The following is a 15,410-nucleotide window of genomic DNA, read 5'->3' as shown; positions in this document are numbered from 1 at the left end:
ACAGAGAGGGAGGCAGAGATATAGGCAGAGGGAGGAGCAGACTCCCTCTCCCTGTGGGGGAGCCTGATGCAAGACTCGATGCCAGGATCCTGGAATCATGACCTGAGCCAAAGGAAGGTACCCAACCACTGAGCCTCCCAGGCATCCTGGCTGCACTGCTTTTAATGTAAGTTTGATCTTAGTCCTCTCCCCCTTGTCCTCAGATCATTAAATATTTTATGATCTTTTCTCAATCTCAGGCCTGCCAGCTCTTTTTCCACTTTATCTGAGGTGTAAGATAAGCCACATGGTTTTCCTTTAGTAAATACTTAGAAATATACATTGACCACACACAGGGTAAACAATATTTGTGATATAAAATACAAATATTTTCTCAATGTATATTTACATACATACTGCTTAGCCATATATAATATATAATCTATTTGCACTCCAGAAATGAGGGAGCCACTCTATGTCTCTGTTTAAAAAGACTTGTGAATTTTCTTTTCCCTGTAAATCCTCCTCTTCATGAGGAATACAGGCCCATTATGGAAACATGCTATAAAAACCCTAACCAGTGATCTCAAGTCATTGCCAAAGTGCAGTGACAGCTCACATCTCATGAAATGAATTTGTTTTGATAGCAGCCCCTTAGATTACATGCTGTTTACAACCCTTCGTGAGACTGAGAGGAGGGTGATATGCAAGCAGTATGACCCACGTAACCATAAGGAAGAGTCAGGCTTTCCCATATGCATAAATATGTTCAGCCATGCTATCTGGCACGTATACTAGCTTGCACTTCCCCACTTCCGGACTAACCAAAGATTATTTTTTACTTATTTATGACAGCCTATCTCCAAAAAGAATTTGAGGCAGCTTGCAAAATTGATTAATAGCCATCGGAAAAACAGATTTCAGGGCCAAAGTCGGATTTTTTATCTGGAAGAAAGTTTCACCACACTAAGCATAACACAGTTGATCAATGCCAGGAGTGAGCTAAAAATTGCATGGGAAGACTCATTAATGCTCGTTATGTACTTTCTGAGCTCTGGAAATACAAATGCACTTCAAACACTACGTAGCATAGCAGGTTACATCAACCTAGACCACTTGCAATCATGGAAATATTGTTGACAGCTTCAGAAATAAAGGACATCTGTGTAACCAAACATGCAGAGCTTGTCTTTTAATAAGAGCCACTCCTTCCCCAAATAGAAATTTGGTGCAACTACAAACAAAATTTTCCTATAAAATAAAATATGAGATTTGCTGGTTTGTTTTTTGCTAACCTGAAGAATTACCAGACCAGGAAAAATCCCCTTTTATTTTTTAACACATGCAAAGATTTCTCCTAAATAAGACCTAGAACCATAAGATGATGTTGTATTTCCCAACATAAAATCTTTCATTATGGTGGTCTTGGCTGTCTTGGATTTTCCAAAAAAGCATGTTGTAAAGTGTATCCCAAATCTGAATATCCTCATCTAGTCTCCACCATTTCCTGCTTGGACTATTGCAGTAGTCTTCCAGTTGGTTTCCTTTCTTCCAAGCTCATCGAACTAAGATCTATTCTCTACTAGGCAGCCAATGTAACCTCTGAAGATGGAAATCACATAATAAACTCCTCTGTTTAAATTTTTCAAAGGCTTTCCACCTTACTCAGTTATGTCATGTTGTTACATCCCCTGACCTTTCCCTTTTACCTGCTACTCTGATCCCATCTCCTACTCCTCCCTTTTGCTCACTCTGTTGCTACTCCATGAGCCTCTCTGTAATACATCCAACATACTGAGCCACTCCTACCTCAGGTCCTTTGTACTTCTCTCTACCTGGACATTCTTCCCCAGTTATCCAAACAGTTTCTGCCCCAAAGCCTTCAGGATTCTACTCAAATGTCACCTCATCAAAGGGAACCTTCTCTAATTGGTCACCTTATATGAAACAGTATACCTCTTTTCTCTGTCAGATCTTGCCTTCTTTCTCTTCTAATACTTTATCATCGGTTGATATATTATCCATATTTTTATTAATTTGTTTACTATCTCTCTCTCCCAACTAGAATGTAAGTTATTAGAGAAGCAGGACAGAGTTTTATCTTTTCATATCCTGAGCATTTTGTATTCTAGATCATTGTCTGGCAAAATGTTCACTGTTGAATGACCAATTATACTTATTCACAAGCTAAGATATGGCATTTATTTGCTTTTGATTGAAATTCCAACCAAATGTGATAATACTGATAAAGTAATACAGATCAAAATTTCTGATAGAAGTCATTTGGGACATCTGGTTGGCTCAGTCAGAGGAACATGTGACTCTTGATCTTGGGGTTGTGAATTTGAGCCCCACGTTGAGGTAGAGATTACTTAAATCAATAAACTTTAAAAAAAAGAAGTCATTTATATGAAAACATCATTACCTTTTTTTTTTTTAAATCATCAGCTTTTGGGCAGCCCGGGTGGGTCAGCGGTTTGGTGCTGCCTTTATTCCAGGGCATGATCCTGGAGACCTGGGATCGAGTCCCACATCAGGCTCCCTGCATGGAGAGCCTGCTTCTCCCTCTGCCTGTGTCTCTGCCTCTCTCTCTGTCTCTCTCTCTCATGAATAAATAAATAAAATATTTAAAAAATAAAAAATAAAAAAATAAAATCATCAGCTTTTTAGATATGGTTTTTTCCTAGTCACCCACATGAAATTTTAATATCAGAGATATATTGCATATGCTTTTATGTACTGTATGTACTCACATATCTATATATCTGTGCTTTATGATTAAGAGTAAGATATTTTCATTCAGTCCATAAGAACTCATTTTCCCCCCATTGAGTAAGCATGATCAGTATCTACAATGACTAAAATTGGGAAAATTATTACTTAGTATACCCAATCCTAACTATGAGGTCCAGGAGAGCCCGGCTGGCTCAGTCAGTAGAGCATGAGATTCTTGATCTTGGGGTAATGAGTTCAAACCCTGCATAGAGCTTACTTTAAAAAAAAAAAAAACTGGGGTCCATAGAAGAAAAATAATGGTCCCATTTGACTTTTTTTTTTTTTTTTGGACCATTTGACTTTTAAAAACAACAGAGAACCACATGCATAGGTGCTAGCTGGGCTGTGTCCTCTGTGTGACAATTATATCCCTTCTTCCAAGTAATTGGCAGTCTGTGGAAAACACAAGAAATATCCTGTACACAGAGCCCCCTGCCTTTAGTTCTGGGCTGGCTTGCTGGCTATATTGATTTTGATTATATGCCTGCTCTGTGTGAACTCTTTATATTACTCAATGCTTTATGATATTTTCTCCTGCTCCATTCATGAAAGGACTCAGACCACAAGCATTCAAGAATCAAACAAACAAAAAGCAATAATAAAATAACACAAACGAAACTATGAGAAGTGTGATACAATAAGAACTATATATTTGGTCTTTGTCAATGGTTCCTAACAAAGAGCTTCTAAAACCTTTGGAATATTCTGAGGGATAGGAGTGTTTTGTTATTCATAATGAGCCCCTTTCAACCATTCTTGAGTTTATATTGATAAAGTGACTCTTTCTAGAACCCTAGATAGCTTTGGAATGAGGGCTGGTTGCTGGGAGGAACCAACTATGTGATTAGAGGGTTGGAACTCTCACCCACATCCCCAGGACATCCAGAGAGTGAGAAGAGAGGGGCTAGAGATTGAGTTCAATGATTTAATCATATGCAGTGAAGCCTCCATAAAAACCTCTAAATGGCATGCTTCAGAGAGCTTCCAGGTTGGTGAATGCATCATGGTACTGTGAGGGTGGCACCCTCAGAGCGGGCATGGAAGTCTCTATCCCCTGCCTCCACTGCCATACTTTGCCCTATGAATCTCTTCCATCTGGCTGTTCCTGAGTTATATCCTTTATAATAAACTGGTAAATGTGGGTAAAGTGTTCCCCCTGAGTTCTGTGAGTAGTTCTAGCAAATCATTGAAACTGAGGTCATGGGAATCCTTGATGTGTAGCCCATTGGTAAGAAGGACAGGTGGCACTCGGGAACTTACGTCTGGCATCTAAAGGAGGGCAGAGTCTTGTGCAACTGAACCTTGAGCCTTTGGAGTCTAACACTATTTCCAGATGGTTAGTATCAGAATTGAATTGAGTTGTGGGACACCCAGGTGGTGTCCAGAGACTTGGAGAACTGGTTGTTGATGTGGGACAAACCCACACATTTGGTGTCAGAATTGTTGGGAGGAAAAACATCCCAGAAAACCTTGTAATTCAGGGCGAGATGATTAGTGTAAGAGCCTGGGATTTCCAGTGTGTCCTGCAGAACCCCCAGAGAGGTGCCTCAGAGGCTGCTGCAGGGACGGGGAAAGGGCAGGATGTACATTAAATAGATGAGACCATTTTACAGGATAAATTTTTTCTTCCAAGAAATATTCTGACACGATTTCATTTTCAGCTGTGTTTAGGAGATCATTAAGATTTAATGTGTCATGTGCTGCTTTTGGTGCTTGCCCCAAGCTCTCCTATACTGTCACTTCCCCATTCATGAGCTCTCAATTTTGCTTCACTACCAGTTAGTTTGATTATGTCGTTGAGTAAGTTATTGCATTTCTGAATATACCTTTATTTTGTCTAACATACAATTTGGCTGCCTATGAAGAGCTGGATCTTAATGGATTTCATCTTGATATTATATAGAAATTTCTCTTCATTGCCAATTCTCAAGAGGTACAGAGACAGGTGAATTTTTACCTGTCTTTCTCTTTTTTGTGGGTGGCTTATCTTTTGGCCCTGGGTCGGATTTAAATTTTTTATCCTTATAAATCAAAATATGTGCCAGGATATGTCTCTTTGTATCTTTTACTTCACATTGGTCTGGAATTAAAGGGCTCTTATTCTCCATATACAGCTCTTAAATCACCTTCATAAAGTATTTTTTTCTGGCCTTTTCTCCAAAACCCAACTCACCTATATGGTGAGCTCAGTTCTCTTTCTTGACATCCTTTCACGTCTATTCACTTTCTTTTCATTCTGTGAAAATTCAAGTTTGTTTCTATGTTCCTAATTCACTTTCCTCTGCTCCAATTGTGCCTTCCACACACTTCCAAAGATGATTTTAATGTTCCTATTGCGTTTTCTATAGTTTTCAATGTCATTAACAACCCTCCCCCCATTTCCTCTATTTTACGTTTCTCATCTTGGACCATTCATTCCTTACACAACTTTCATTTCCTAGGAGTTTTGCTGTCTCTCATTCTACTGAGAGTGTTTTACTTCTGGTTTCTAAAATAAGCCATGGGCAGAGGTATGTTTTTAATCTGTCTTCCTGTGATATTTCCTTTAATTTTTTTCTAAGAAAAAATTCATAAGCCCCATTTAAGTTTTTGTTTTTACTCATGTTGTAGTCAGTATAGACTCAGTGTTTGCCAATCAAATACACCGAAGGTGAATCATTATTGCTCCACCCTCTGAATGTAGGTAATGAATAAATTCCTTTCTCAGATCTTTAGTTGAGATAAGTTGATAGCTATTTCAAATTTCTAATAGATATTCATCTACTGAAAAACAATAATTTTTTCCATTCCCAATTTCTGATTCTCTGTAACTATGAGCAAACAAGTAAATAAAACACAATTTCCAGCAGTCCACTTTCCACTCCTGCTTTTTAGCTCTTTACACATGAGAACCACACCATCCTCATCGTAATCACCAACCCTGTTTCCTCTTCTTCCTGGACACAGGGCCAGACTAGCTATCTCAGTTCCCTTGCAGTTAGGATTCTAGCTGGAGGCATGAGTGGAAGTGAGTATAGCAGTACTTGTGGTCTGACCAAGCAAAAGTTGCCATATGTGGGCCACTCTCTTTTCTCACATCTGCTCACTGGCTCTTGGTGCTCAGGGAAACATTAGAAGTCACATGTTTTTTATTGAGGTATAATTGATATACCAAAAAGTGCACATATTTGATGTATACAATTTGTTAAGCATGGACATATGCATATACCTATGCTAACATATCCATCAAAACAAAACAAACAAAACAAAACAAAACAAAACATATCCATGATCTCCAAGGGTTTCCTTGGGTCCCTTTGCTTTTAGTGTGTGTGTGTGTGTGTGTGTGTGTGATAAAAACACTTTGCATGAGATCTACCCTTTTGATATATTTCGAGGTGCATGATACCATACAATTCACTAGGGGCCCTATGTTGTATAGCAGATCTCTAGAATTTATAGGTCTTGTATAACTGTTAACTTTATGCCCTTTGAACAACTTCCCATTTCCCCCTATCTCCCTCCCCAAGAGGCCACATGTTTTAGAGGGCTGAGCCTGTGGCAACTTGGATCCCTGAATGACTGTGTGGAGCAGACCTTGTTCAACCTCCTAATCACCACCTGGCAACTCAAATTGGAAAACTGTGTGAGGGAGGAAAACACTTCTACTGCATTAATTGAAATGTTAGGGTTTATTTGTTTCAGCAGTGAGTGTAGTTAAACCAAGATACACTTTCCTTTTTCTACCCTTCCCATCACACTTATTTTCTGAGAGTGGCTGGATCTGGAGAGACATGGAGAGACATGGAGAAGAGGGTGGGATTTTGTAGATAGGATGGCAGTGTGTCGGCTACTTCTCAAACCATAAACCTGGGAAGAGGGACATGAAGTCCTGTTTCCTGGTGTTTTCAGCCTAAGCATTCAGAGTTATGCACCATCATGAGGTATTTTCTTATACTTTACATGGTTTTGGCTCTTTGAAAGGAAGACTGAAGATGCAGAGAGGCAAAGAGTGCCTTGGTACATCTTCTTAGCACAACTTAATTTTCACTATTGGTCATGGGAATTCTGGCCTCATGCCATGTGTGTTCTCTGCCAGTCCTTGGTTTTGGCAATTCAAGTATTAAAGAAAAAAAAAGTTTTTTTAGTGTTGAAACAGACACGTCTTGGAGAATCTGGCCTATTCCAGAGATGTGCCCTTTCTTCAGGAACCTTCTACTTGATCCCTAGGGGTCATGCCCATTAGCCAAGAAAATATTGGATGTTTCAAGTAAGATGAAAGGGAAGACAATATTGACCTTGATGGGAAGATACTAATCAATAATTTAGGTTCATATTTTGAGCCAGTGAAATATTTTGTGGAGTGCTTTTACTATCTGATATTTAAAGAAAAGCAATAGTAATACATGACATGTGAATAATGTTAGACAGTTTATAAGTTTATCATAAATTATCTCTTTGGTCAAAAAAAAAAAAAAATCCCCTACTCATTGAGGAAAAATACAAGGGAAAGCAAATTAAAGAGTAGCAGAGTAGAAAAAGTCAAAGAAAAAATTTAGATGCATATAATGAAACAATTACCAATGGATGTACTTTGCATTTTATTTTCCCTGAAATGTACTCATGAAAAATACAATGTCCTCTGTGTCTAATTTTAAAGGCAAATTATATTTTAAGATACATGAGGAGAAAGTACTCAAATAGTTCCCCATTTATTCTGTTTCTACTTTCCCTCCTCAATCCACCATCTGTATTACAGCCAGGGTGGTTTTTGTAAAAATATAAATAAGATCATGTAAATCCCCAGTTTACAACCTTTCAGTGGCTTTCCTTTCACTTGGAATAAAATCCAAATCCTTCTTACCTGAGTGATCTGGATTCTGACGCCTCTCCAACTTCTTTTCATGTCACATTTTTCTCCAGTCATAAATTTCTTCATCCACACTGGCTTTTCATTAGTTGCTCAAATACATTGAATTCTTTCCCACCTTAGATCTTTTGCCCATGCTGATCCCTTGCCCATGAAGCCCTTCCCCACACTTCAGAAGGCTAAACTGTCTCATGTTAACATACCTCCTGATGTTAGGCCTTCTCTGAGCCCTGGTATGTAAATTAGGTTCCCACTGCTAGATATTCAGGTCTAGCAACATATCTTTCAGAGCACCATGCCACATTTCCTCCATTATTTGCTGCACTAGACAGCAGAGTGCCATGGACGTGGCCATGGCCTCTAGCACAGTGCAGGCCCACAGTAATTCAATAACATATATTTCTTAATTGTGGTAAAATACACCAGAATTGACCATCTCACTTTTAAGTGTACAGTCCAGTGGCAGTTAGTACGTTCACATTGTTGTATTGTCATCCAGAGAATTCTTTTTAGTCACTGATGTGCTAAATAATATTTACAGAAAGAAAAGATGAGGTCCCTGATCCCTTTTGTAAAGTGAAGGACCCTGTGTAATGTAAACAAACAAACAAACAATCCCTCCCAATTTAACCACTAGAGAAGTTCAGATTTTAATATACTTGATTTTCATAAAAAGTGGAGCACACAGAAAACTGCTAGAAATACATGTGGGCGTGGGCCGGGAAAATCAAGTGTTACTGGTCACTCTAAGTGAAACAGCTGAGACAAAAAAGTGAATAGGAAATTAGGTAAATTAGTAGGTAAATAACATAGAAATAGCATATACATTTAAACTATCTTGGGCCTCTCAATACAGGGAGATCTTTTACAAATGAATGCTTATTTAGACGTTGACTTTCCTTCTAACGTGGGCTCTCCGAGGAGTGCGTGGCCATTTGATGACATAAACAAGTAATTGGAAGTGTTTTTTACTCTAAGACAAGAAACTACCCAAGAGATGACTTGTATCTGGGAAGAGTCATTTAGGTTTGATTCCTATGAGAGGCTTGCAAAGCTGTGAGATCGTTAATTGACTTGAAACTCTTACTGCCAGATGAAATCCTGGTGTGTGTTCACAGGGCTCAGAGGATTCAGTTAGGAGTTTTGAAATTTGGAGAGGAGGGAGACATAGAGGCATCTGAAAAAAAGTCTTTTTCAAGGTAATAAAAAGGAGGCAAAGCTAATTAGAGACCATAGAGCAGACATGTACAAATAATTATGTATTTATATAGTGCACATAAATACTAATTAAAGTACGTGCTGAAGTGGTGAGGGGAGCTAACTTCATCTGGTTGGGATGTCTCACTCTGCCGGTGTCTCCAAAACAGTGATTTCATGTCCGTGTAAACAATCTTCTGAACTAACACAATTAGCATGGCTGTAGCTCAAATTACATAATTTACAAGTTAATCCTTCAGACCTAACATTAAGCTCTGTGAATTCAATTATAAATCACTATGTCGAAAATACTTCATAACAATGAATTTTTAACAAGAGACCTTCAAGAAGGTCCCTATCTATTCAGCCAGGTCGTGGGTTTTTTTTTTGTTTTTTTTTTTTTTTTGTTGTTTTTTGTTTTTTAAGCCTCAAAGGATTTCATAATTGCTTAAACCAAACCCTAACTAATCAATGTAACATAAAGACAGGCTACCATCAACCCAAAGGCAGCAAAGTCAATGAACAGAGTACAAAGCTCCAGGAGGTGTGTTCTCAAGGTGGAGAGTTTCTCATTATTCGATACCATCAGAAGGCAGCGGTGTCCAAAAGTGCTGAGCTCTGCAGTACTTTGCTATTCCCATCAGTTAGCATAACATCATCTGGCTCCTGCTCTGGGTATTGATGTTATGTAAACACGCTTACGTAAGGAAAGGAGAAATAAACACGCAACCAATATGCAGTGCTGCCTGCTGATCGATGCCAGAGCATGCATATTTTGATTTGTGCTTTATGTAGAGCACAAAGATACTACTTCGATAAATCTGTACAGTAAGGTGCAAGCTGTTGAGAAAATGGCATCAAAATACACAATGTGGTTCTGTGTTTATTTCATCCTAACTGGAATGTCACTTCCTACACGGATCCATCTGTATTCCAACCAGGTCCTAATGGTATATGCTTATGGGACATCTGGTTGATTTCTTGCTCTAATACAAAATTATATTTGTGATAAAGCCATGACCTATCTCTTTATTGGCATTGTACTTGGAGCAGCTTGTCCTAGATAGTCCTCCTAGCTAGTTCCTTCTCCCCAGAAATGCCCAGACACATCCTGGTTGCTTGCACATCATCCAGAACCTTGGCTCTGGGTTTGAATCTAGACTCCACCTCTTCTTTCTAGCTGTACAAGTCTGAATAAATTACTCAATGCAGTTTCCTCCCTGGCAAAATGTGGGTAATAGTACCTATCTCAAAATGTTGATAAGCAGATTAAAGGAGATCATGTAGCACTGGGGGGCACATAGTAGCTAATAAATGGTAGCTAATTTGGTAATAGAATCCCCAGGTACATTTGATGATGTGCAAACCAGCCTTTATGGTCCACTTTAGGGGAGCACAGTGAATGCACTCTCTCACAAACACTAGCAGAGAGGCAGTCCCTCAACCACTGTGCTGCCTTTGGAAGGTCTAAGGCTGCTTCCCTGTTAATTGCTGGCTTCACCTCCCAAGCCATTCTTTATGTTACATAGCCTTTACGCAGCCTGAGTGGCCTTCATTGCCTGATCACCAGACACTCTCAGGGGAAACCATTCGTGGGCAGAAATCATGAAGGGTCCCCGTGTCCCTGCTGGGCACGTGCAGTTGGGGCAGAAGCTTGATTTGATGACACACACCCGCTCTTGCCTTCTTTCCCACTCACACCTTCTTCTGGAGCCCAGATATCTGCTGTACTGCCTGGCAATTGGGAGCTTAGCTCTTATTTATGATTAAGTAAGCAACACAGGTTAATCATTCTCCCAACCTAAATATAATAACCCATCATAAATTGGAGGGAGGCCTTGTTTCTTGTGTTTGCTTTAGTTTGCTTCCTGAGAAATGATGACTCCTGCCTTTACCCCATATTGACTAATTCTGGGCTTGCTGTGGCTGTGATAATCTATGGCCCCTGCAGACGCTATGTAACTGGCCAACCACTTATTTTGTTACCTCCAGTCTATCACAAGGACAGGCTATGATGAAAAGAAAGTATTCGAGGAGATCACTTTCTCTGACCATCTTGTTACGGATGAAAAAAAAAAAGCCTTCTAAAATTATGCACAGGCACATTTTATTTAAACATACAGGAATTGGGGTGCCTGGGTGGCCCAGTGGTTGAGCATCTGCTTTTGGCTCAAGGCATGAGCCCTAGGGAGTCCCACACTGGGCTCCCCAAAGGGGGCCTGCTTCTCCCTCTGCCTATGTCTCTGCCTCTCTCTCTGTGTCTTTCATGAATAAATAGATAAAATATTTTTTTAATATAGGAGTTTGTTTTATTTTAACAAAAATCCTACTCAGGGGATAAAACATGTTTTAATCACCCCCTATGATTCCTGTTGGGGAGGGAGGGGTTCTTGCCCTAGGGTTACAGTGATGGCCAAACACATGATGCCAACACTGGAAGATGAGACCCACAAAAGCTCATTAGTCACATATATGTGCAGCCCAGAGGAGGACACTGATGTCATGCAGAGCCATACAGGAATGGAATGGACAGCTAAGGGCTATGGCAAGCAGACTTTTGAGTGTCAAGAGAGTGAGGTGGCATCTGGCTCCCTCAGTGGCTTGTTTGAATAATTCTGCTAGCTAGCAGAGGACTGAAACCCATTCCCCCAGGATAAGTAGGAACTACCTCTGGTTTCTTTGATAGGAGGGTTATTTGGCTAGGGATCTTATCCATGAGTCTACTAGGATGTTCAAGGTCCCCCCAGTTTCACCAGATGCAAGGTGGCCCATAATAGACTGGACATGTCAACATTATGAACCTCTCCTGTTGGTGTAGAAACCAGAGCAAATGGATTTCCCAACAGTGACTCTAATTTTTTTCCTTATTTTTTTCCTACATATAACACAAGACCGTGACAAAGTAACTTAGTAAGAAAGAAGCAATCCTTTAGCATCGTAAGGAAATAAGATATTTTATTTCCTTTCCTTAAATATGTGTGCTGTTCCATGCCTTCAACCTAATGTCCATTCATTAAGAGGGGAGAAAGATAAGTTAATGCTTCCCAATTTGGATACCTTCTCAAAACAATGGAAGGATGTGTCATTTTCTTTTGTACTATGTAGCCACTGCTTCAGGACCTCCCCGTCGCTAACCCACTGTTGAAAAACAATTGTCTTTTCTTACATATGTCATGGCATACTTGTATTTATATTTTTGGTAACATTATAAAGCCTTGGAAGCTTGATGCGTCCCCTATAGTTTGCAAAGGTAATCAGCAGAAGGATAAGAACAAAAAGCCTTGTCTCTCTTCTCCATCCCATCCTATCCTCTGTCACTTAGTTTATACAGGTTCTGGATTGATGTAAGTACCCCTACAACACAGCTACCATAAAAATAAGGTAGACTGTATATAGCATTACAAAAAACAGATCTTTAAAAAATCAAAAGTGTTTAACTGGTACACACCTAAAACAGTGCCTGGCATACGGTAAGTTCTTATTCCAACGTTTGTTAATGAGGTGAATGTCTACAGTAGGTATGATTAAAATGAACCAGCACATAGTTCAAAAAGATGAGCACATCTACATAAAAAAAAAAATGTACAGGGCCTACTTGCTGACACTCAGGGTCAGTTCTTAAATTGGACCACGTATCCCTGTTCTTCTGAGTGAAGATCCTGAGTCATCTCCATCAGCACCACTTAAGATGGTCCTGTAACAGTTTGTCTAAGGCCAAGAATAAGCATTTCAGAGAGCACTTCTGCTGATTCTGAAGTCCACCGGAGTTTGAGGCTCATTCGGTTACATAATTAAATAGATGCATTTTAGAGAAAAGGAAGCAAGGCACTATAGATTTTTTTTCTGTTTGTGTTCCTTGAATATTCACATGTTGAAATCCTACCCCACAAAGTGATGGGATTAGGAGGTAGGGTCTTTGAGAGGTGATTAGGCCCGAAGGGTGGTATCCTCATGAATGTAATTAGTGCCCTTAAAAAAGAGACCCCAGAGCAAACCCTTGTCCCTTCTGCTATCAGAGGTTCCAGTGAGAAGACAGCCACAAATCAGGAAGTGGGCTCTCACCAGTCAATGTATCTGCTGACACCATGATCTTAGCTTTCCCAACCTCCAGAACGGTGAGAAATAAATGTTCATTTATAAGCCACCCAGTTTATGATATGTTTGTTACAGCAATCCAAACAGATTAAGAAAGAAGGTAAGAGGCTCCTCCTCTGACCAGCACAGGCCCACTGAGTCACAGTTTCATTCTTGGTGTGAATACAGGTGTTTTCCAGTTCTTCCATCACCTACCAGACTCTTCCCACCAACATGCATTTGTGAATTTCATGATGAAAAGAGATGTGCCTTTGAATTGTGCTTTATGGTGTTTTAATTCTTAAAATGTACTTTTTTTTTTAAAGTTATTTACTTAAATCTAAGGCAAGCTTGAGAAATAACTGGAAATACCTAGGTCTCCATGCTGTAACTCCTTTTCTAATAGGCTTCAAAATTCCTGCATCCTTGGTCTCCGATATATAGTTCAGTGGTACCTCGCCCCTGCCGCACTGAGATGACTGCATGGGGGCCTCCACTCCAACTCCTCCACCATCTTGGATTTGATGTTCATCTCTCTACTCTGTACAATAAGACAGGCTTTGAAGTTCATGAAGAACCCTTTTTGCTTGAAGACCCTGAACGAGTGGTAGTTCAGGCCCTCTCAATTTTGGCATAACCCAGGACTCCTTTGTGGTGTTTTCTTGGAGGAGGAGTTGTGTCCTCAGTCTCCTGGGCTGCTGGGGATTTTTCCTTTCCCTCACCCCTAGTGTCAGGGAGCTAAGGAGCCAAAGAAGGATGATATTAGGGTTGTCTGTCTTCCTCGGTCCCATGGTGCTAGAACTGACTTCTGATAGAATTCTGTCCATTTCCTTTTGATCCCTCTGGGTTCTGCCTTGGGCTGGGGGGCTCTCTGGCTTCCATCCCATTCACTGTATAGCCTGCAGGATGGAGACAAGAGGTCTGCTGTGGGACCTTTAACTGTTTCTGCAACAAAATTGCTGGTCATCTCTGTCCCTGCAGTCACCACATACATGTTGTCCACAAGGGAGGAACCAGCAGCTCTTGCTGACATGCTGCAAGTATGCACTAGAAGCAAACACTTGCTCCAAGTACGTGAAGACCTCTGAGGCCACATCAGAAGCACCTGTCATGAACATGCAGGTTCCACTTCTTGCTGGATCCATGAAGGCTATTCCTGCTGGTGCTGTATTAATGTGCCAAGTCTGTACTCGGTTGCCTCCCTGTCCACAGCACTTGCTGTGGCTCCTATCCCATTGTCAGGCACAGTAGGCTCTGTGATTAGGGAAGGATGTGCTTCTGGGAAAACAGTTCATGAGAGGAGGTGGACCCAAACAGGAGGCTGGTGATCCTCTTGTCCATGGGGCTCCATAACCACTGGGCTCTGCCTCAAACTCAGGTATGTCCACTGTGTCCTCTGCTGGAATGGCTTGGGTACAGCTGGAAGCTTCCACTGGTGGTCTTGGAGGTAAACAAGGTTTTCCTAGTGGAAAAAAAAAAAACAAAAAACAAAAAGATCCCTTGCACCTGAAGGGGACACAGCTGAAGGTTAAAGACGTGTCCGGTGGCAAGCTTCAGGTGGGGCTATTGTTTCTCATGACTTCGATGGCTATCTTTACAAACTTCAAGGGAAGCTCCCGGGTTAACTCCAAGGTCCTGGTAAGCCTGTGGCCTCTTCCCTGGGTGTCTTCCACACCTGGCGTGCTCCTCATAGCATGTGCTGGCCAGCATCATAGTATCACATGTTGCTCGGCTGGTGGATATGAAGCTCAAGGTCATCACTGGCACGCAGTGCACGTCGATCACTTCTCTTTTGCTGATCTGGAAAAAGTCTCTTTCAAAGATCAGTGGGTACTTGAATATAGCACTCTCCCCCCTATACAGTTGTCGCTGCAATGTCCCCACGGAGGTTAATAAAAAAGCTCACTACACCCTGCTTTCCGCTGTGAAATATGGGAGCACGTTTTCGAGGCTCACGGCTATCTTTTACCAAGACAGCTCCCTGCGGCTCGCCCCCAGCTCCCGCCCCGCCCCGCAGGCAGGCACCGCACCGCACCGCACCGCACCGCACACCTCCGGCCCCGGTGGCTGACCTGGCTGCAGAGCCCTCGAGGGAGCAGCCAGGAAGGTGTGCGGCGCTCGGGCCCACCCCTCAGCCCCTGCAGCCCCTGCAGCCCGCGGGGGACAAGCCTGACAAGCCCTCCGAGGGGAAGAGACGCAGGTCGCGCTGGGGCGGGGGGGGGGGGGCGCCCCCTTGATCCCCGCCCACTGCTTTGCATCCGTCAACCGGAGCCAAACGCAAACGCCCGCCTGCCCGCTGAGCTCCCATTCAACCAACCCCGGGGCCACCTTTAACCCTCTCTGGCCCATCGGGACCTACCGACGTCACACCGCCCCTGGTCCTGGTTCGGCCACAGCGGGCCCGTCCGGTAGGAACTTCCCCCCCTCCCCCGCCCCCCAAACTCAGAGCCCCCGCCCAGGCCCCGCGGAAGCGCGGCGCGCATGCGTAGACCCCGCCTGCTCCAGGACTGGAAAACCTCCGACCGGGCGGGGGAGG

General features: G+C 41.8%; 2 long non-coding RNA genes across 2 annotated transcripts in view; both read right to left on the bottom strand.

The window, feature by feature from the left end:
* Window positions 1-7,826, bottom strand: part of LOC119869525 — a 38,761-nt gene extending 30,935 nt beyond the window's left edge. Inside the window, exon 1 of the long non-coding RNA XR_005371567.1 lies at window positions 7,598-7,826. This is a non-coding gene — a long non-coding RNA (uncharacterized LOC119869525). The remainder of the gene's footprint in view (window positions 1-7,597) is intronic.
* A 3,907-nt stretch (window positions 7,827-11,733) lies between these two features.
* On the bottom strand, window positions 11,734-15,299 carry LOC119869526. The gene is made up of 2 exons (XR_005371568.1): window positions 15,234-15,299; window positions 11,734-14,674 (listed from the first exon to the last, which is right to left on the bottom strand). It is a non-coding gene; the product is annotated as an uncharacterized LOC119869526 (long non-coding RNA).
* Window positions 15,300-15,410: the final 111 nt, after the last annotated feature.

This window comes from Canis lupus, chromosome 16 (assembly GCF_011100685.1).
Source record: "Canis lupus familiaris isolate Mischka breed German Shepherd chromosome 16, alternate assembly UU_Cfam_GSD_1.0, whole genome shotgun sequence".
NCBI lineage: Eukaryota > Metazoa > Chordata > Mammalia > Carnivora > Canidae > Canis > Canis lupus.
This window is presented reverse-complemented; position numbering and strand designations above follow the sequence as displayed.